This window comes from Hippopotamus amphibius, chromosome X (genome assembly GCF_030028045.1).
Source record: "Hippopotamus amphibius kiboko isolate mHipAmp2 chromosome X, mHipAmp2.hap2, whole genome shotgun sequence".
NCBI lineage: Eukaryota > Metazoa > Chordata > Mammalia > Artiodactyla > Hippopotamidae > Hippopotamus > Hippopotamus amphibius.
Window position 1 is genome coordinate 7,115,077 of NC_080203.1, and position 23,805 is coordinate 7,138,881.

The 23,805-nt window shown below is 39.4% G+C and overlaps 1 protein-coding gene across 1 annotated transcript in view; it reads right to left on the minus strand.

The window, feature by feature from the left end:
- The window catches only part of AFF2 (ALF transcription elongation factor 2), a 318,303-nt gene that overhangs the window by 150,343 nt on the left and 144,155 nt on the right, over positions 1–23,805 (minus strand). The gene's annotated exons all lie outside the window — the stretch shown is intronic.

Below are 23,805 nucleotides of genomic sequence, written 5' to 3' on the forward strand. Positions count from 1 at the left end.
CCCGCTCTCTGCTATCAATGGAGGCACCTTCTCAGTTCTTTCAAGCACTCGCTTTGAAAAGAGGTGCTGTTTGAAGCTTGCTTGAGTCTTAGGGCTCATGGCCAACATGCTTTACCCGAAGAGTGAGAAGAATTAAATCACATGCTTAACCTCCCAGCCTCGGAGAGATGACAAAGTTTGTGAAGCAGGAGGGTGCCAGCCTGTGTTGGATTCATCACACATTTTGGTATATAAACATTAAACCTAAAACTCAGTGTAATGAGAAATAAAGGAGAGCCTAGGGGGAGGGGAGGAGGGGATCAAAGTTGCCGAAAGTCCTTTTTAATGAGTCAGTTACATAATACTTTCCCCCAATCCTTATGGGTAACATAATTAGTCATTTCAAAGGTAATATTAATAAGAACACTCAGGTAGCACTAAAACATGTTTTTTTTCCCCTTCTATAATTATCCAGTTCAAAAAGAGTCTTTGATGTGTGAAGAGCTGTAATGCAAGGAGATACTTCACAGACCCATTCAGAGTGGCATCGCTGCAGCAGAATTTGTAAGTACGATTCAGAGGAGCCCTGACACAGATCGGATTCTACCTGGCACTGTTTAAAAGCAGGCGGTAAGTACATTAAACATGCATACAAGATTTAGAGGGGATGCTTAACCTACTTAAGAGATAGACTATTTCCAAGTGTTTTCAAGTTGTGCATTTGTATGCATTTGATAACATTCGTGACAAAGGCTCCTTACGTATTCATCAAGACTGGCCCAAAGTAACTACGTGACAACAGTTTAAAGCTGAATTTTCAGTTACTCTGTGCCTTCAAAATACTCAATGATTTCTTTTAAGTGTTAGATAGTTTTTCCTAAGGCTGGTCTTTTCCAGTATTAGTCCCATCATTTAAAAGACACAGGTCCTACTGAGCCGGAGTCAACCAAGGGGCAGTAAGGCCCAGCCTGGGATAGGTGTGTTGCCTCTTCAGCAACCAGGGAGAATGCCCGATCCATGAGAGGCTTCGTTACCCATCCGTCTCCACCACTGGCTTTAGAGGTGTGCCTCTGGGTCTATTCAAAGGTGTTTCAGACACCTAGATGGATGAATCACTTCTCGAAAGTGTACCCTCTCCCCCAGTCTGCTGTATTTATTTGGTGGCAGAATCTAGTGATCTTGAGTTACTGTTGAGTGTGCCGCCCTGCTGGCCAATCCACACGAAGCTATGTACACTTTCACATTTTCAATGACAACTGAGTCCCTGTATTTGAAAATGTGATTAAGATAGGGAGGAGGCAGCTGAAAGCAATATAATTTCCTGAAAGACTATCTTCAGCAAGGAGCCTTGGTGCAAGCTCTTCCGCTTCTCAAAATAAGTTAGACCTGGAACGTGCGCGAAGCTCACAGCAGATTTTTCATTGTTATTCTTTTCATTCACACTTGAAGGATATTAATCTATTTTTATGTTCTTGCTATTCCCAAGATAAGAACAGGCACGCACCCTCATCCAGCTGCACCGATGCTCTGCCTGTTCATCAGGTGGGGATGAGCACCTGCTCCGAAGTGTTGCCAAGGCTTTGACAACAGGCTCCAGGGCTGAGCACCTGTGCGCAACACCAAGCATCACTGCTCCACTAACCACAAAACGTACACACACACACACACACACACACACACACACACACACACACACACACACACACACACACACACACCACACGACACTGGTCTGAAACTCCTTCATTTCTGGCCTTCTTTGATCTTCCCTGAGAGAGAGAAAGCAGGGATTCAACCCCTCACTGGGCAGTCGATGTAGTGGAGGTTCCGAGAGGTGGGGCCTCACGTTGGCTGTAAGTGATCGCTGAGGACCGGGTCCATGGCGCACATTCTTTCCATGACACTAGATATGTCTCGCCTTTGTGAGGCTGACTAACGTAGTTTATGGAGAAAGGACTGAGTAAGCAATGCTATTTCATTTCTCAGTATTTCACATGCAATAGAACATTCGACATGATTTCTAACAATGGGGCAGATACTTACACTACATGATCTGAAGGCTCCCTCGTCAAACCCAGGAAAATTAGAAAAGGCCCATTTCCCACTAGGGATTATATTCCAACCATATCCTCTAGGACTAGAACTTGAGCAAATCCAAAAGAAATTGCGGGAAGCCCTGCTTTGCCCAACTTAGAAACAGCAGCTGGCTGCCCCCATGCTGAGGGGCAGAACACAGTCTGAATTCCAGACTCTGCTGGTCTCAAATGCATCCCATACTCATCGAACACAGAGCTGGCTGTTATTTCAAGTATCTAGTGCATTGTCCCAAGCCTTGTCTTACTCATCTTTCTATCTCCAGTGCTGAGTCTGTAATAACTGGCTAGTATGAGATATTATCATTAGTCTCTGAAGTTTATATCATTAATTATCATTAATATTATTGAATTATTGTTATTAACAACAATAATATCAAGATTTATGAAGTGATTACAGTGTGTCAGGCACTCAGTTCCCACACTCGGCTTGTGTGTGTGTGTGTGTGTCTGTGTGTGTGTGTGTGTGTGCGTGTGTATAATAGTAATAATGACTTACATTTTATTGGGCTCTTTGGTTGAAACGAATGCTTTCAGAAACATCATCTCATTCAGTCAATAACTTAAGAACACATAGAATGTCTGCTTCTCAAAACTGTAGGTGACACTAAACTGTGAACATTCAAAGCTCAGAAAGATCTTGCAAAACTGGCCTGAAGCCAATTAACAGAGGTAAATAAAAACTGCACTTATATTCCACAAACCAAGTGTAAAATTGCAAAATGAGAAGGACCACCTCACGTAGCTGTAATTCATGGGCTAAAAACCCAAAGATTTTAGTTCACCCCCCAAGCAAATGTGAGGGATTTGGCAGCCAAAAGAACCAATGCCAACTCAGGTGAGATTTAGGTAAGCATGATGCCCAGAATGTGGAAGGCGACAGCTGGTTGTACGATAACAGTACATCATATGAGATAAACCACGCCTGAAACAGTGAGCCTCCCTGGATGCCCCATTTCAGCAGGGGCATTGGAATCTCTTAAAAGGGATGGTTACCAGAACTGTCAGAGCTTGGAAAGCTCATCACATGTCCTTTAAGAGAACGGGGAAGGTTTAGGCTACAGAAAAGGGAGGCTGAGAGGTCTGAGAGGTGCATTCGGATACCTGGAGGGCTGTCACATGGAAGAGATTTGGGACCTGCTTTGTGAACCAAGAGGTTAGGACTAGCCCTACGCGTAGACGTTATTAGGGAAACAATTTTAGCTCAAACTAAGGAAGAATTTCCAATCGTGTGAGCTTTCTAACCATGGGGCCTACTGTTTTAGAAGGCAATGAGTGGCCCATATCTACAAGGCAGGATAGCCCCCGGCTAGAGTACAGGAAAAGGGATTCCTAGAAAGGCAGGGGGTGGGGGTGGGGGTCATGGACCAACTGCACTGCCTTACACAATCATGTGACTATATTCTCTATCTCTGTAAAATCAATGATAACGATGAGAAGATGCAAAACTGAATCTGGAGCAGTGGGGTTTTTTGCGTGACATAGAATCATGACTGACCAAACTGACTAAGGAAACTGATCATGTTCCCCGGTATGGTGGGGGAGTGCTGGGCAGGAGGGGAGCCTGCTGTGTCACAGTGAGACAGCTAATAGCCCAGTTTGTCTGACTGTTTGCTCAGCTCTTGGGAAGTCCAACAACAGTGGAATCATAGACTTTCCTGGGCTTGATCACGAACACAGCTGCCAAACCTCTCTAGTGGTCTCAAAACCCTGTTCCATTTAACTGAATGAATGCTCTTCTGTTTGGAATGCTCTTAAGACAGTCTCCTGAGATTGTATCTCTGATTTCTATGCAAGTGATGGTAGAGAAGAAGTATAAAATCAACTGTTACATTAGACATAACTTCCCAACAATGAGCCAACACAAAATGCAATCCACCAGGAAAACAAACAAACAAAAAAGGCTAATTCTTTTAAAAGTTTCTAGCAGTAAGTTATGATTTCATTGACATGGTTTAAAAACCCTGGCAATATTCCTTCAAATAAATAATTGACTGCTTTATTCAAAACTCTTTAGTGCTGGCAGTTGTTTCAGAGAATCTGGAAAGTTTCTCCAGTGGCCCCAGGACTGTACATGCAAAAAGTCCAGCTCACATTGGCTACCTTTGTCCTGGCAGCCCCCAAACCAGGGTTCCACTAAAAACAGCCTAATTCTCATTTAGAATTGGGGAGCACAGTGATCAGTGACCCCACAGCTTCACCATGTGCTCATTCAGACAATCAATCACTTCATCTTCTTGCCATTGCCAGCGTGCAATCAATTCCATTTCATCCACTGAATATAATGCAAAGAAATGTCACCAAAGGCAGCAAAAGGGGGACAGACCACCACAGCGACATACTGGGCAGAATTCAACCAGATGCATCGAGTTCTGCAGCTAATGGAATTTGACTCCCCAACAGATGACTGCCTTGTAAATATCAGTCCTTATCAGGACACTTGTCTCAATGAGTCCAACCAATTAGAATAGAAAACTGGCCGTCCCACTAGGAAATGTTGATAGATTGAAATTGCCTTCTTTGGTAAAGGCAATATTCGCACAAGTACAGAGGTGAGAAACCTAAGAACTGGCCATTGAGAAATGTTTTGTAAAGATCAGGGGCAAAAAGGAAACCTGGGTGGAGGACTTCTGCTCAGGGGTCCAGTTCAGGCATCAGAGGAATCTGAGGTTTCTCAAAGGCCATTTCTTACCTCTTTCACCCATGAACTTGTTTTCTTCATCTATAAGCTAATTTGGACAATGTTACTCCTTTCCAAAGTGACTTTTAATTTCACTGTCGAGTTTCTAGCTCTTCTGTTTCAAATTATTTTGCTATTAAGTACATCCAAACAACCATCATTTAAAAATATACTGGCTTGATTGTGTGTGTGTGTGTGTGTATACCATCCATGTTGCTGCAAACGGCATTATTTTATTTTTTTATTAATTTATTTATTTGTATTTTTGGCTGTGTTGGGTCTTCGTTGCTGCATGCATTTCTGTAGTTGCTGAGAGTGGGGGCTACTCTTCACTGCGGTGCATGGGCTTCTCATCGCAGTGGCTTCTCTTGTTGGAGCACAGGCTCTAGGCGCATGGGCTTCAGTAGTTGCGGTGCGTGGGCTCAGTAGTTGTGGCTCACGGGCTCTAGAGTGCAGGCTCAGTAGTTGTGGCACACAGGCTTAGTTGCTCCACGGCATGTGGGATCTTCCCGGATCAGGGCTCGAATCCGTGTCCCCTACATTGGCAGGTGGATTCTTAACCACTGCATCACCAGGGAAGCCCCTCATTCTTTTTTTATGGCTGAATAGTATTCCATTGTGAACACACACACACATATATGGATATATATAACTGAATCATTTTGCTGTACACCTGAAACTAATACAACATTGTAAACCAACTATGCTTCAATAAAGAAAAATAAATAAATAAAAATAAAATATACTGGCTTGAAACAATTCTCTGGGCTTTCATAATGTTACAGCCATTTTTTTGTCTTTTATTTTTCAGAGCCATTTTACTGGATGGAATGACATGCTATGTCCTCATAGCATGAGATAGTTCTTTATGGTTAACCTCCAATCTCCTCCTTCAGCTCCAGGTCAGCTAAACCAATGTGATAAAACTTACACACCTTCACAGGCTTCTCCCCCAACAACATCTTGAATGATCTACACTTGATTTCATTCATTCTAAAAACATTTATTGCATGTCTCCTCTTTGCAAGGCATCTAGACTAGGTCCAGACTCAGGGTGCGGCCAGACTCTAGGTAGCTAGAGTTTTCATAATCAGAATTAGTGTAAGATAATGACAGTTATTAGTTAGCATTCAAAAGTAGAACTAAAATAAACCTGTCAGAGTTGGTTTTTTTTTTTAAAGAGTAACATGCAATTTGTTATCATGTTCCCAAAATTACCAAAGAGATTTGTTGATCTCTCATTGCTGCACAGATACAGAGTGTACATGCAGCAGCATAGCAGTCCTTGAGAAAGGCAGCTTATGCTATAAGTGAAAAGCACTGGAGAATGACAACTCCAGGCAAAGGGAGACAGAAGGATAAATTTCTCTCAAGCCCAGTCTAAGCCTTTTCAAAGACTTACACAAGGCGTTAGTATTCCATTTCTAAGGGCTGCTGTAGCTTTTCGAACATGATAGCTTTCTTGTAGTTTACACTTATCACATTAAAAAAAATGGTGATGAGGAGTTCATGACAACTGCTTTTAAAAGGAACAAAGACTCAATTGCTGAGGAAAAAAAGAAGTAATATCTATTTTCATGGAAAGAGGCCTCCAGTGAACAACTTGGCTGTAGCTTTGCTCTCTCATTATTTCTGAGCTCAGTAAAAATAAGGCACCAGGCCACAAATAAACTACAGCCAATATGATTTGCATGGAATTGTCTATTTCAATCTTAGAACCACGGAATTGCAATGCCAGGGGGCCGAAAGAGAACCGGTTTGTCCCACTCACATGAAATTAACTCACAAATCGATCACAAGGTGTCGGGCTAACTACTGAACACTACCAGGTCCACCTCCCCACAACACACACTCCCCCAATAAGAAGGAAAATAAACCAACAGAGGCATCAGACTCTTTGCAATAGCTTGAATTTAACAACATCAAAACCACGACTAAGCCCCAGTGAAATTGATTCAGAAAGACCCCTCTGAATACTCCAAGCTCCTGACAGGCAGAGTATTCCTGAATAGCTGGACAGTCTCTCCTCTCTCCAGATTAGTTTTTCTGCAATTACTTCAAATAATGGGAAATAAATAGCTTCTTTATTCCATGTGAAGAGTGGCAAAGAAGCGGCATAGGTGAGAGCCGTATCTTTTTCTAAAGGGATGTCTGACTAATGGAGAACGAGAACATTTTCAGCACCAGGGGCCAGGCAGTATGGATGGGAAACCTTGCCCCACAGGCTCGCTATAAAGCTTCAATCCTGTGTTAAAAATCAGGAAGGCTGGTCCCTCTCCACCTTGGTGGAAACAGCCACTTGCCAAACTGCATAAGCTATGAAAAGCCACTGATATGACCGTCTTGGGAAATCATATCACATATCAAGGAGATACTACATACCAAGCATTTGCTGAACAGAAATCCAATCCAACATTTGCATTTCACGGCCTAGTCACTTTTTTTAAAAATAAAAAGGTAACAATTGCACTTGGAATCTATTATCAAAGTGTCTTTTATTAAGCGTTTCCCATTGACATATTTGAGGTACTCTCGAAGCATTTGCTCACCACGAGGAAGGGATGGCTTCCAACGACCCCTCACCCGAAGCTTCCCTCATGACCCCGTGGGAATCCATTGCCCATGGATATCTCTCAATCCTCTTTAAGGCTATATCTGTTTTCCGCCTATGCCATCTCCTGGGGTCACCAGGTTGATTCTTTACTCCCTGCTATAAATTTAGTAGAGCACCAAAAAGAAGGTTTGAAGACAGGGATGTGCAACCCTTTGCCGGAGAGGGTCTAGGGAGGGAATGTCACATTGGGCTCGAGGTAAGTAAATAGCACGTGGAGGACTCACCCCCATAAACCTGCCTCTCTCAGGCCTGGGCTTCAGACTGCGGTGTGTGATCAATTTGTATCGCTTGTCCCAAAGCCCACTGTCAGTGGTTTTATACTGGGCTCTAGTCACATCTTTCTTCCCGATGAAAGGGCAGCCTTCCCCTCCCCTCCACTGGCTCCTGCTCAGCTCGCCTCTCCCTCATTTGCTTCGAGAAAGGAAAGAAATGTGCAAAATCATTTTTCAAAAGTCCTGGTCAGGGATTTGCAAGCTACCCACAGAGACTGTTGTGCGGCTGACAGAAATCAATGTGGCAGGGTCTCTGGGCTAATTAAACAAACGTGACAATTTGAAAAGCTGCGAAGTTCCTTGTGAAGCATAGAATGGTCAAAAATGAAAAAGAAAAAAAAAAACCAAACCTGCACTATATTAACGAAATGAAAGGGGCTTACATATTTAATAATTAAGAAAACCATCACAGGAGCAATTTAAACTCCTCGGCTGAACCCGATTGGGAGTCTGAAGCACAGAATTCACGGTCACGCTTTGAAAATGTTTGGAATTGCTGAACACCAATAGGAAGAATCACAATAAATTCCACTAGAACATGTAGTGGGAACCAGGCTTTCTCACCTTCCCATCTGCCAAGCATATCTGGGTGGTTTGAGGAGCTACCTTATAACTGTTTGGAAAGCACTGCCCTTATCATGCCACTTTCTCAGGTCATTATCGTGTGTGTGGGTCTCACAACCTGGATGGCAAATCAAACAGAACAAGTCCATCTGTAAGGAACCTGGATTTATTAAATGTCCCTTGTCACCAGAATAGTCCCATGAACGGCTGTTCATAGGACTTAGACCATTTTAAGGTTAATAATGCAGATCTAGGGTCCCTGTAATAGGATTACATGAAAGTGTAGATGAGCAACTTCCCCTATCAAGTCACGGGTCATCTACAGTTTCTGGAGCTGTCTAAGTGCTGCTCTGGGTCCCTCCTTTGACCATGTACCTTAAGTGAATATACTAAGAGATGGACAAGCTGGAGAGGGGAGGAAAGGGAGCGTGAAAGAGAGGGTCGGGGGGGAGGGAGTGGATGTGAATCAGGTTCTGGGTTCTGACAGTACTGTTTTGGGGGGAGGGCCCTCTAGAGGCTCCTGTGCCCTTTCCTTCCCAGAACCTGGGGATGAAGGCCTCATCATTCCCATTGAACTTGCCCGAGGCCTGGATCGGGGTTGGGCACTTACCTGCACTGCCCACCGAGCCAGGCATACATGCATGACATTTTCTCACCCCTCTTTTGCAGGAATATTCTCCTTACCTCTCTACCTACTTAGTCTAATTTTTGGTTCTTTTTAATGTAATAGGGGCACTGCTCAGAAATGGGAGTAACATTTGACTCTATTTGGCTCTATATATTCTACAGAAGCCTAGGGATGGAAACAAATTATTCACATATACTCTAAAACATGGTCAAGGGTACGTAGTCCAAAAGCTAAAAGTAGACTTTTAAAATTTATTTATAGTTTATTTATTTATTGGCTGTGTTGGGTCTTTGTTGCTTCGTGCAGGCTTTCTCTAGTTGTGGTGAGCAGGGGTTACTCTTTGTTGCTGTGCGAGGAGTTCTCATCGCGGTGGCTTCTCTTGTTGCAGAACACCAGCTTAGGCGTGCAGGCTCAATAGCTGTGGCGCACGGGCTTAGCTGCTCCGTGGCATGTGGGATCTTCCTGGACCAGGGGTCGAACCCGTGTCCACTGCACTGGCAGGCTGATTCTTGACCACTGTGCCACCAGGGAAGTTCCTAGACTTGGTTTTATTTAATGATAACACTCAGAATGAAGACCTAGAGCACATCTTAAGAGATAATCTAGGGGCAAGTCTGTTCACTGGAACTTCTTGAAATTATGCAAATATTGTATTTCATACTGTCCAATGATAGCCACTGGCCACATGTGGCTACTAAACACTTGCAATGTGCCTAATGGACTGAGAAACTAAACTTTTATTAAAACGGAATTAAATTTAAATAACCAGCTGTATTGAACAGCTCAAAATTGTCAACACTTCAACTTTACAGATGGAAATTGTTAAGTACATAGTGGTTAAGAGACTTGCTGAGGGTCATAAAATAAGGCAGTGGAAGTTGAAGGCTAACTCTGAGATGCCTCGATGCCCAGCCCAGTGTCATTGCTTTCTTCTCAATTCCAGTTCTCCCAAAGGCTGGCGCTATGTGGTCGTTACTCTGTTACAGAGACCAGACTCTGACAGCATCAGGGTGGAGCCTCTGTAGCAGACCAATATTCACTTTTGTATTGTAAGTACTGGGTGTGTGAGGCCATGATGGGGACCCTGCATTAAAGAGCAGGAAAGAAGCTGCAGAATTTGAGGGTGGACAAGCTTCTCCAGTTCCCTCCAGTCTCAACAGATGCTGAGAAATGGAGAGCAAACTGAATAAAAAAAGACTGGAGGCCCAGACAGCTGTGATGATTGTGTCTGCCTTAGTTTAGGTGGGCCTTAGTTCCTTACTTTGTGATTTGGCCTGCTTGCCTACTTGCTTTTCCCTTCTTTTCTTTCTTTCTTTTCTTTCTTTTTCCAAGGTCAAGAAGCTCCTTTCTTTATTTCTCCCACTTTTCTTTTCTGTCCTTCAATATTTTATGCTTGGCTTATCTACACAATAGTATCTTTTTCTTTCTGCCTTTCTTACTCTGCCCACTTTTTTTTATTAATTTTTATTGGAGTATAGTTGCTTTACAGTGTTGTGTTAGTTTCTGCTATACAGCAAAGTGAATCAGCTATATGTATACGTGTATCCCCTCTGTGTTTGGAATTGACCTTGCCCACTTTTAACCTTTGTAATCATGCAGGGATCTGTGAGCAAGAGAACCCTCAAAAGTCAGGACAGGTAGGAACAGGGGAGCAGCTGCCACGGCTTCAGGAATCCTGGTGAGCATATAGGAGGCGGTGACCTGCCCCATTTGCCAGAAGCTTCTGAAAGAACCCCTGAGCCTTGACTATGGCCCCAGCTTCTGGAAGCCTGCATCACTGCAAATAACAAGGAGTCCATGATTGGCCAAGATGGGGAGAGCAGCTGCCCTGTGTGCTGTATTTCGGCCATTTGTAATTAACTTAGTGCCGGGGAGCGCTGGGTGAGGCTGCTGGTGTTAGCGGGTTTGTCCCAGGGATGGAGGACTTTGGGGGTGTGCTCTGTTTTGATACCACTTTTGCTATGAGACTGAGAGTGTTTACTGGAGGTAACGTACAGGCTTCCAGAGACAAACAGGTCTGGGAAACTCAGTCTGGAAGAAAGAACACAGCTCATGTAGCTTCATTCTTGTGAGCACAATAATAATAAGCACAGTGAATGGTACCATCTCTCCTCTCTCTGCTTATAGGCGTATATGGGGCCCCACCTTGACCGTTTATCAATGGCTTGTTTAAAGTGATAATGCCAACATTATTGTACTTTGAGGAGCAAGAGTAAAAACAGGCTCCAGCAATGGTATTAAGTAATAATTGGCTATGGAAAACCTTAGCACAAAAAGAGGCACTGAATATATTATTCCGAGAAATAAGAAATGGAGTCATTATAATGCCTAATATTTGTATAAATATTCTACTCACTAAACCCTATTATCTGCTTATTAACTTACAATATCTTCATGGAAAATCAAATAATTATTTTACTGTCGGTGGGTGGAAATAACACTACGAGGTGGTTTTCTCTAACTATTCCTCTACAAATTTAAGTCATTCAACAAACACAGTGCACCTGTTCTATGTACTTTTTATACACCTATATTTGTTACCTCTGTGTGCCTACATGTGTGTGTGGGAGGGACACTGGCTTAGGGCAAAGGGACAGAGAGATGGGTCTGACACAGACTCTACTCTAAGGGACCTCACATTATACCATGAAAGGTAGACGCCCCCCAAGACACAAAGGTGACAAGCGTAGATACAGAAAAAGTGCTGAGTGGACCCAGAAGACGGAGAGAGAGATTCCTTTCATCTGGACGGTGTTAGAGCTTCAGAGAAGTGATCTCTGTGTCGGCTCTTCCATGATGTGAGCAGGAGTTCACCAGGCAGACGAGAGTGGATGGGGTTCCAGGCAGAGGGATGGGCCAACACACAGAGGCCATGGAGGAGGTGGTGGCACATCTGATGAAAGGAAAGAAGTCTATGGAGGATGGAGAAAAGGGCACATGGTTGGGAAAAAAGTGGCAAGAGATGAGGTAGTCACGAATGATGGCATAAAGGAAGGGCCTTGACTGCCAAGATAAGGATTTTGGAGTTTATCCTCCAGGAGCTGAGGAAGCACAATACCTCTGCTTGAATACCTTTGGTGACAGAGACCTCACCTCCCTTCAGTTCTTAGATCCACCAGTTAGAGCAGGGACAGAGGGAAGAGCTAAAATTAATTGAGTGTTCCAAGCACTATTCTATGGGCTTCACATGCATCACCTCATTCAACCCTCCCACTAATCCTGAAAATTAAGCAGTAGTATCTCAATTTTGTAAACGAGATCCAGAATGGTTAAGTTACCCAAAAAATGTTTAGCTGGTGAGAAGAGCCAAGCTCTATTTTCTTAACCATGATGTCTCCCTAGAACATTCTTCCTTTTATTGCTCAGATACTTATCCCCCTGTAACTGCCCCTCAGGGGTTCCACCATTTGAGGCTTCCTAGCCTAAATCTACCTGAGTCTTGCTTCCACATGCTAAGTCCCTCAGGCAGCTATGGCCTGCTCCCTCTTCTAGTTCAATTTTCTTCTGTTTAGCTTATCTCTTCAGCCATTCTTGATTGTGAATCCACTCACTACCCTGCTTACTCTTTGCTAAATGTATTTCAGTTCAGCAGCATCCCTCTTAATTTTTTTTTTATGAAAGTAATGTAAATTACAGAAATCGGGAAAATTCAGAAAAGAAAAAGCTCACCCATAATCCTATCACTCTAACACAATAAGAACTATTATTTCAGAGTATTTTCCTTCAGTTTCTTTTATTCATATTTTTACATAGCTACAAAATTTAAGCATATAAAATGCTATATTCTGGTTATTTCATTTAACATTATATCGTAAGTTTTTCTCCCCATGTCGCTATAGCATCCTCAAAGCCATCTTCTTAATGGTCAATTATTTTTCTGAGTGTATAACTCAGAATTTGCCTGACTATTCCCTTACTGTTGGATATATAGTAGCATTTTTTTTTTTTGCTATTACAAATAATGTTGTAATGCTGTTCATATAGTTTTTTGGGGATTTGGATTTCCCCCATAGCATACATTCCCCAAAATGGAAAGACAGATTATCAATGTCCCTTTAAAAATAGTGCGGCCAACCTAAATAAATGGGGAGGAATAAGCATATTCGTGAATTGAAAGATACAACAAGGTAAAGATGTCAATTCTTCCCAAACTGACCTATAGATGTAATGCAATGCTAACAGGCATTCAAGCAGGATTCTTTGTAAATGTAGACAACATGTTTCTAAAATTCATATGGAAAGGAAAGGGAACTAGAACAGCCAAACCATTTTAGAAAAAGAGCAAAGTTGGAGGATTCACAATATCCTATTTTAAGACTTACTATAAAGCTACAATATTCAAGGCATTATGGTATTGGTAGAAGGCCAGGAACATAAGCCAATGGAAGAGACTACAGAGTCCAGAAATAGACCCATATAAATAAGGTCAATCTACTTTACAAAAATGCAAAATCAATTCAGTAGTGAAAGATAGTCTTTTCAACAAATGGTGCTATAACACAATGAACAAAATAAGCTTTAACCTACACCTCACAGCACATACTGACATTAATTCAAAACAGATTAAAGACATAAATGTAAAAAATAAAACTATAAAACTCAGAACAAAACATGGAAGAAAACTTTTATGACCTTGGGTTAAACAACAAGTTTATATAGTCTTGACACCAAAAATCTCAATCCATTAAAGAAAAAAAATGATAAATTTGACTGCATCAAATTAAGAACTTCTGCTCTTACAAAGACCCCACTGAAGGAATGAAAAGACAAGCCACAGTCTGGGAGAAAGTATTTGCAAATAACATATTTGACCAAAGATTTCTATGAAGAATATATAAAGGACTCTCAAAATTCAGCAATAAGATAAAAAACAATTTGATTTTTACAATGAGCAAAAGAGAAGAGGAAAAGGATGGAACCTCTATAGGCAAATTAAGATAAGATGCTATCAGCAGAAAAAGGACTATTCTGTCTATGAGATGTTTTATATAAACCTCATGGTAACCTAAAAACATAAATGTAGAACAGAGACATGAAGCATAAAAAAAGAGGAAACTGAGAAAAACATCACAGAAAACCACCAAACCAAAATGGCAGATAGAGACATAAGGAAAAAGAAAAAATGGACATATAGAACAACGAGAAAACAAAAGATAAAATGGCAGTACTAACTCCTTATCTATCATTCATTACCCTAAATGTAAATGAGTTGAATTCACCAATCAAAAGACACAGAGCGGCTGGATGGATTAAAATACAAGACCCATATGCCATATGCTGCTTCCTGGAGATTCACCTCAGTTGTAAAGACTGTGAGGGATGGAAGATGATACTCCAAGCAAATTGCAGCCAAAAGAAAGTGGGTGTAGCCATACTCATATCAGACAAAACACACTTCAAGCCAAAAAAAGTAACAAGACACAAAGATGGATGGTATGTAATGATAAAATGGACAATTCATCAAGAAGAGATAAGTTATTAATATACATGCACCTAACATAGGTGCACCAAAATATATAAAGCAATTATTAATAAGACCTAAAGGGAGAAATTGACAGCAACATAATAATATTAGGGAATGTTAACATCCCACTGACATCAATGTATAGATCACCCTCATAGAAAATCAACAAGAAAAATAAATGGCATAAATGAAACATTAGACCAGATGGATTTGAAAGGTTCGTACAGGACATTCCATCCAAATGCAGCAGAATACACATTCTTCTCAAGTGCACATGCAACTTTCTCAAGGATAGACCATATGTTGGGACAAAAAATATATCTCAATACATTTAAGAAGACTGAAATCATACCAAATGTCTTTTCTGATCACAATGGTGTAATACTAGAAATCAACTACATGAAGAAAGATGGAAAATTAACAAATACGTTGAGACTGAAAAACATACTACTGAACAACTACTGGGTCAATGAAGAAATCAAAGGAGAAATTTAAAAATACCTGAAGACAAATGAAAAGGAAAATATGACATACCACAATCTATAGGATACAGCAAAAGCAGTAGCAAGAGAGAAGTTTATAGCAATACAGGTCTACCTCAATAAACAAGGAAAATGTCTAATAAACAATCTAACCTTACACCTAGAGGAATTAAACAAATAACAAATGAGCCCACTGTCAATAGGAAGGAAACATTAAGATCAGAGCAGAAATAAATGAAATAAAGACTGAAAAGACAATAGAAAAAATCAATGAAACTAGGAGCTGATTCTTTGAAAAGATAAACTAAATTGACAAACCTTTAGCCAGACTCACTAATTAAAAAGAGAGAATGCTCTGATAAATAAAATCAGAAATGAAAGAGGAGAAATAACAATGGATACCACATAAATACAAAGGATTATAAGAGAATATTATGAGCAGCTATATGCCAACAAACTGGACAACCTAGAAGAAATGGACAAATTGTTAGAATTATACAACCTTCCAAGACTGAATCAAGAAGAAATAGAAAATGTGAATATAGATTAATCACTAGAAAAGAGATTGAAACAGTAATCAAAAACTCCTCAAAAAATAAAAGTCCAGGACCAAACAGTTTGGTAGAATTTGGCCAATTCTACCAAATACTCAGAAAAGATTTAATACCTATCCTTCTCAAACTCTTACAAAAAACTGAAGAGAAGAGAATGCTTCCTAACTCATTTTATGGGGCCAACATTACCCTGATGCCAAAACCAGATAAAAACAACACAAAAAAGAAAATTACAGGACATTATCTCTGATAAGCATAGATGCAAAAATCCTCAACAAAGTATTAGTAAACAAAATCCAACAATACATTAAAAGGATCATACACCATGATCAAGTGGGATTTATTCCAGGGGTGCAAGGATTCTTCAACATCCATAAATCAATCCATGTGATACTCACATTAAAAAAAAAAAAGGATAAAAACCACATGGTCATCTCAATAGACCCAGAAAAAGCATTTAACTAGATTCAACACAATATTTATGAGAAAAGACCTCTCAATAAAATGAATATAGAATGGATGTACCTCAACATAATAAAAGCCATATATGACAAACACACAGCTAACATCATACTCAAAGTGGAAAACTGAAAGCTATCCCTCTAAAATCAGGAACAAGACAAGGATGCCCACTTGGGCCACTGTTATTCAACATATTATTGGAAGTCCTAGCCAGAGCAATTAGGCAAGAAAAAGAAATAAAGGGCATTCAAACTGGAAAGGAAGAAGTAAAACTCATTATTTGCAAGTGACATGCTTCTATATATAGAAAACCCCAAATACTCCATCAAAAATCTATCAGAAATAGTAAATGAATACAGTAAAGCTGGAGAATAGAAAATCAACATACAAAAATCTGTTGCATTTCTATATGTTAAGAATGAGCTAGCAGAAAGAGAAATTAAGAAAACCATCCCATTTACAATCACAGCAAAAATAATAAAATACCTAGGAATAAATTTAACCAAGAAGGTGAAAAACTTGTACACTGAAAATTACAAGACATTGTTGAAAGCAAGTGAAGAAGACACAAAGAAATGGAAAGATACTCGATGCTCAGGGATTGCAAGAATTAACACTGTTAAAATTTTCATATTACCTAAAGCAATCTACAGATTCAATGCAATCCCTATCAAAATCCCAAGGACATTTTTCACAGAGATAGAACAAAAAAAATCTAAAATTTATATGGAACCACAAAAGACCCCAAAGAGCCAAAGCAATGTTGAGAAAAAAAAAATGAGGAAGTATCACACGCCCTGATTTCAAACTATATTACAAAGCTAAAATAATCAAAACAGCACGGTTCTAGCAGAAAAACAGAAACAAAGATCAATGGAACAGAACTAAGAGCCCAGAAATAAACCCAGACATATATGGACAATTAATTTACAACAAAGGAGCAAAGAACCCACAATGGGAAAAGGATAGTCTCTTCAATAAATCATGTTGGGAAAACTGGACAGCCACATGCAAAAAAAGTAACCAGACCACTGTCTCACACCATATACAAAAATCAACTCGGATTGGATTTTTGAAATGGATTAAAGACTTGAATGTAAGACCTGAAATCATAAAACTCTTAGAAGAGAACATAGGCAATACCCTCTTTGATATTGGTCTTAGCAATATCTTTCTGGATATGTCTCCTCAGACAAGGGAAACAAAAGCAAAAATAAACAAATGGGACTACAGCATACCAAAAAGCTTCTGCCCAGCAAAAGAAGCCATCAAACAAATGAAAAGACAACCTATTGAATGGGAAAAGATCTTTGTAAATCATATATCTGACAAGGGGTTAATATCCAAAATATATAAAGAACTCATACAACTTAACAACAACAAAAAGCAAACAACCCGGTTAAAAATGGGTAGATTTGAATAGACATTTTTCCAAAGAAGACATACAGATGGCCAACAGGCACTTGAAAAGATGTTCAACACCACTAATAGGGAAATGAAAATCAAAACCACAATGAGATATCACCTCATGCCTGTTAGAATGGCTATTATCAAGAAGGCAAGAAATAACAAGTGTTGGCAAGGATGTGGAGAAGAGGGAAAACTTATATGCTGTTGGTGGGAATGTAAATTAGTGTAGTCCCCATGGAAAACAGCATGGAGATTCCTCAAGAAGTGAACCACAGAACTACAAGAATCCCACTTCTGGATATTTATCCAAAGAATATGAAAACACTAATTTGAAAAGACATATGCACCACTATGCTCACTGTAGCATTATTACATAGCCAATATATGGAAGCAACCTAAGTGTGCATCAACAGATGAATGGATAAAGAAGGTGCAGCACATATATACAATGGAATACTACTCAGCCATAAGATGAAATCTCGTCATTTGCAAAAACATGGATGAACCCTGAAGATATTATGCTCAGTGAAATAAGTCAGATTGAGAAAGCTGAATACCATGTGATTTCACTCAGGTGGAATATAAAAAAAAAAAACAAAAAACAAAATAAACGAAAAAACCAAACCAAACAAAAACAAATATATAGATATAGAGAACAGAGTAGTGTTACCAGAGAGGAAGGAGTGGGGTGCGGGGATGGCAAAATGGGTAAAAGGGATCAATTGTATGGTGATGGACGGAAATGAAATTAGTAATGAGCACAATGTCGTGTATACATAAGAAGTAGAAATATAGTATGGTACACATGAAACATATAGTGTTATAAACCAATGCTATCGCAATAAAAATAAATTTTAAAAATGGGCAAAAGATTTGAATGAACACTTCATCAAAGAAGATATTCAAAAATGAAAATAAGCACAGGAAAAGATGCGCAACATTGTTTAATTGTGAAATGCAATGTAAAACCACAATGATATACCATTATATACCTATTAGAAAGGCTTAAATAAAAAATAATAAGATCAAGGGCTAGCAAGGATGTGAACAACTCACTCTGTAAATGGTACAGCCACTCTAGAAAAAAATTCAGCACTTTTTTATAAGGTTAAATATACACTTGACCCAGCAGTCCCACTCTTAGGTATATACCCAAGATAAATGAAAACATATGTCACACAAAAATCTGCACATGATTATTGATAGCAGCATTATTAATAATCACAAAAAAACTAGAAACAACCCAAATATGCTTCAGTGGCTGAATGGATAAACAAACTGTGGTACCTCCCTGTAATGGACTGTTACTCAGAAAGTAATGAGCTATTTATTGCTGCAGAAGACAACCTGAATGAATTTCAAAGTCATATGCTGAGTGAAAGACTCCCTATGGAAAGATTACACACTGTATGATTGTTTGTATGACACTCTGGAAAAGGCAACACTGTAGGTAGGGACAGAGAACAGATCAGTGCTTGCTAGAGGTTGGGGGGTGGGGAGGAGAGTGTCCTCCCCAAAAAGGTAACATGAAGGAATTCTTTGGGATATTGGAATTGTTTTGTATTCTGTTAAAGGTAGTGATTACAGGAATCTGTGCATATGTTAAAACTCAAAGGATGGTAACTACAAAATAAAAGGCAAATTTTACTTAATGTAATTTTTTTAATGTGCTAACCAGAAATCAATACCACATGCCAAGTGTGGTCTAAGTAGAACAGAGCAGCGGGGAGCTATACCCTCCTCATTTCTAGGTGTTATAGATTAGGGGGGCCAGCCAGCTACCTCTCACAGGCCAAATCTGGCCCACTGCCCGCTTTTGTCGATAAAGTTTTATTGCAACACAGTCACAAGCATTGTTTTCCATATTGTCTATGGATGTTTTCATGTTAAAACAACAGCGTTGAGTAGTTGAGACCAAGAACATATGGCCTAAAAAGTCAAATAGATTTATAATCTGGCCCTTTATAGGAAAAGTATTCCTTTACAGGAAAAGCCCTGCTCTGGATACTTGTCCTCGATTAATACTCTTTTAGGAACTGCTAAACTTTTTCTTGTCTACTCTAAACACTGGTGGACTCAAGTGAATTACCATATAGTTATATTCCTATGAAACTTCATTGTATTAGATTTAGTCCATCTGGTAAGCTGTTTTCCTGATTCTGGCCCGTGGCATTATTAGCAATCTCACCTTCCTTCATTGTCACCCACTGGGTCCAGGTCTGAGCCCTGTAATAATCACTTAAAACCTACTCTTTCAGCCCTGTATCCTCATCGTGAAAGACACAATGCATAACGGTTAGCAACATGGATTCTGAAGCCAGAATGCTTGGGTTGAGATCCTGGCTGTGCCACTGGTTAGCTGTTGAACTTGGAACGTCACTTAAGCCCACAGTACTTCCATTTCATTATCTGTATCACGGGGGTGATAATAGTATTTGCTCCCTGGCATTGGTATGATGATTATATGAGTTACTATATGTGAAATCCTTGGAACAGTGCCAGGTACAAAAAACTGCTATTTAACTTTTGGTATTATTATTAGTGTGTATATTCAATTCAGGCCAACCTGAGTTCCAATCCTGTTTCCCCTGCTTACTAGCTGTATGATTATGTGATTTGGGACAATTTATTCAACCTCTCTGAGGCCTCCAGGATGCCCTTGATCCATTAATTGGTGGTCTCTGGGTAATGAGCTAAGCACTGCTGGAGAAAATCACACAATCTACAGTTTGGAAACTATACAAGCTTCATGTCTTCAGGATCACCTGCATCCTTGACATTGCCTCATAATCTTACTGTATCCCTTAGATAGCCCCTTTTCTCTCTTTCAATGACTATTTCAAACCTTCCCCAACCTCCTCAAATCTCTGAACTTTCCCCTGACTGCCTCCTACCCCTGCCAGCTTATCAGGAGACAGGCTAGAAATGAAAAATGTAAAAATTCTCCCATATTTACTTCTAATATTTTATGTGTTTGTTTTAATCTCTCACACATTTGGAAATAATATTTTTGTATGGTGTGTGGTAAGGATTCAAGATTAACTTAGGGAGAATAGAAATGTTTGAAAATGTCATACCGTTTTCCTATCTCAAAATGGTATGACTTTCCATTTGTTTAAATATGCTTTGGTATCTCTTGTAGTGACTTGTGTTCATATAGCTCTGGCACATTTCTTGTAAATAAACACATAAGATATAAATGGAATCTTTTGCCCATTATATCTTATAGTTGGTTGCTTTACATATGAAGACAATTTCTATACATTTATTTTGCATGCTGAAACTTTGCAGAATTGTATTGTTCATAACAATTGTTTCAGTTAATTCACTTGGGGTTTTCAGGAAAACAATATATATAACCTACAAATAATAATCATTTTCCACATTCTCTCCCATTTTAATACCTTTTATTTCTTTAGTTTGTTTAATTGCCTTGGCTAACCTGCAAACAATATTAAATAATAAGGATGATAAAGAATATCTAGTCTTTTTCTCGACTTATAATGGGAATGTCTCTAGACTTTCTCTGTGAAATGTGACACGAGCTTTTAGGTTGAGATGGATATATTTTACCACATTAAGGATGTTTCCTTCTATTTCTGTCTTGAGAGTAAGTGTTGCATTTTGTCAAGTATCTTTTAGCATTTACAAAGATGATCATATAGTTTTTTCTTTCTTATTTATTCATAAAAGACATTATATTAATAGATTTCTTAATATTGAACCAGCTTTACATTCCTGGAATAAAACTCACTAAAGTCATGCTGCATATCCTTTAAAATACTATCTGAGCAAAGTAAGCCAGAAAGAGAAAAACAAATACCGTATGCTAACTCATATATGTGGAATCTAAAAAAATGGTACTGATGAACCCAGTGACAGGGCAAAAATAAAGATGCAGATGTAGAGAACAGACTTGAGGACACGGGATTGGGGGCGGGGAGAAGGGGAAGCTGGGACGAAGTAAGAGAGTAGCATTGACATATATACACTACCAAATGTAAAAGAGATAGCTCGTGGGAAGCTGCTGCATAACACAGGGAGATCAACTCGATGATGGGCGATGCCTTAGAGGGCTGGGATAGCGAGGGTAGGAAGGAGTCACGGGAGGGAGGGGATATGGGGATATATGTATACATACAGCTGATTCACTTTGGTGTACAGTAAAAACTGGCACAGCGGTGTAAACCAATTATACTCCAATAAAGAGCTTAAAATATATTAAAAATTAAAAAATTAAATATTATCTGATTCTTTCTTAGTATTTCATTAAGGAAATTTGTATCAATACTCACAAATGATATTATTCTGTAATTTTCTTTTTTTATGCTGTTTTTGTCAGATTTTGGTATCAATATTATGGACTACTTTAACTTTTCTAAAAAAATGCTTTGCAAGTGTTTCTTGTTCTATGTTCTCAAACAGTTAAGCTATATTATACTTTAATGGTTTGGTTGAATTTCCCTATGAAACCTCACCTGGGAGTGATGATTTCAGTAATGGGTGGGACTAGTCTCTATTTCATTGATGGTGATAAATCTGTTTGGATTTTCTCTCTTTTGGAGTTAGTCCCAGTCAACTCTGTTTCACTAGAAACATCGTCTACCTCATCTAGATGCTTACATTTATTTGTACAGAGGTGAGTAAATTGCCACTCATGATTATTTAATCTGTATCTGAGAGGCTATTTCTCTTTATCATTGCTTGATTTATGTATTTGGGCTTTTGCCATTTTTTTCTTGATGAGGATAGCTAACAAATTATTCACTGCTGTTACTCCTTCATTTAGGAAAAAACAGATCCTAAATGTGCTAATTGTAATGATCTTCTGTTCATAATCCATTACTTTGCAGTTCTTTATTTAGGTACTTTTAAAATACCATCTTTAAGCTCTTGTATCACTGCTTTGGCTCTTGTTTTTTAGATAAAACTGCTTCATTTTTTAACAATTCCTGCCACTATGTTGGTCATAGGTTCAATTTGCTCCCTAGCAACATTTTTTCTGCTACATTTTTCACATGTTATTTTTTAAAAGTTTTGCATAGCTCTTGTCATGATTCCTTTTTTGATTACTACTGATTTTTTAGGGACAGGCATTCTTCTTGGACTGGTTATTTGCAGGATGTGTTTGTGGCAGTGGGGGCCATGGCTTAATACCAGACTAGCAGGAATTCTCTTCTGAACACCAAGGTGTGTGAGCAAGTGCTTCGGCCTTTACTTCTGCCTTATCAAGAGACATCAGCTCTGCAGGCTGCTCTCAAAGCAGCATGTGGCTCTTCCACCTTGCCTTAGCAACAAAGTGCTTTCCACAAATATGGATTAGTCATGTAATTTTTCATCAATTCTGCTTTCCTACTTCTCAAAATATCTATGTCTCAGAGTTGGTCCACAGAAGCTCCCATCACAAACCTTCACAACTATTCTTACGACTGCAATATCATTTGTGCCACTTATCCTGGAAATCAGTGCTTCATCATCTATACCTCAGATGCATGAAGGTGGGAATCATCTCTTGGACTCTTCCCTGTTTGATCTTTACAAAATAGTGATTTAGGCTTATGAATGTCCCGTGGTTAGGCCAATTATGGAGTTTACATTTCTTTTCTCATCCTCCATAATGCTTTTGGTGATTAACAAGAGAATGGGGCAAGCCTTGCTTTGCGCTTTCATTTCAAAATTGGAAAATGCCTACCAAATTGATTCTGAGAGGCTACTTTCTCCATGCATTTTCCAGAGACACTGGTTTTACCTTTGCACAGATGCAAATGGAGTGGTTAACCTCCTTATATTACATTTTTTTCCCAACCCAATCCCACTAGCACAGCTAGGACAAAAAGACTGGTTCTTGGACAACAGTTGGAAGCTATTACTTCTTTCAGATAAGCCTAGACTACTTTTTGGCAAACTAATACATTGTTTCATTACCCTCCCTGTACATCCAAGATACAGAAAGCAGGTGTAAATTCTACATGTGGCTTAAATTCTCACCTGCTTTCATTTAACTCAATAGAAAATAATAAATCACCATATTCACAAAAAGAAACAGGATGACAGAAAACAGGCTTATTTTTATAGCACACCCAAGATATATAGGGACTCATATATTTACTCAGCTATTTTAAAGGACCTACTCTTGCTCACTCCCTGGACAGCTAAATGCTGAGTTGCTAAGTTACTGGTATTTGACATCGTCTCTTCCCTGACATGTCCCGGGTTTGACAGGTTCCCATGATTCACTGGGCCAGTCACCTCGTTCCTCACGTTTACTCATTTACCCAATGATGTCTGGATAATCATTTAAAATTCACATCATACACTAGCTGCAAACCCCCAGATTCCACATGAAAATATTTAAACTGGTTGACAGGCTCTAAGTGCATTTGGAAGCCCACTGGATGGCTTACCTACATTGTTCACATAATAGTTGTTATAATTAAATTTAGCATCTTTCTTCTGGGTTGGTTTGTGTGTGAGGAAAGAGGAAATGATTACTGGGAAGCAAATAATGCGTAATCTCTCTTATGGGCTAATTTGGTTCCATGAATAGCTCACCTCACACATGCATGCTACTTATTAAGTCCATTAGTGCTTTGAATTAGTTTC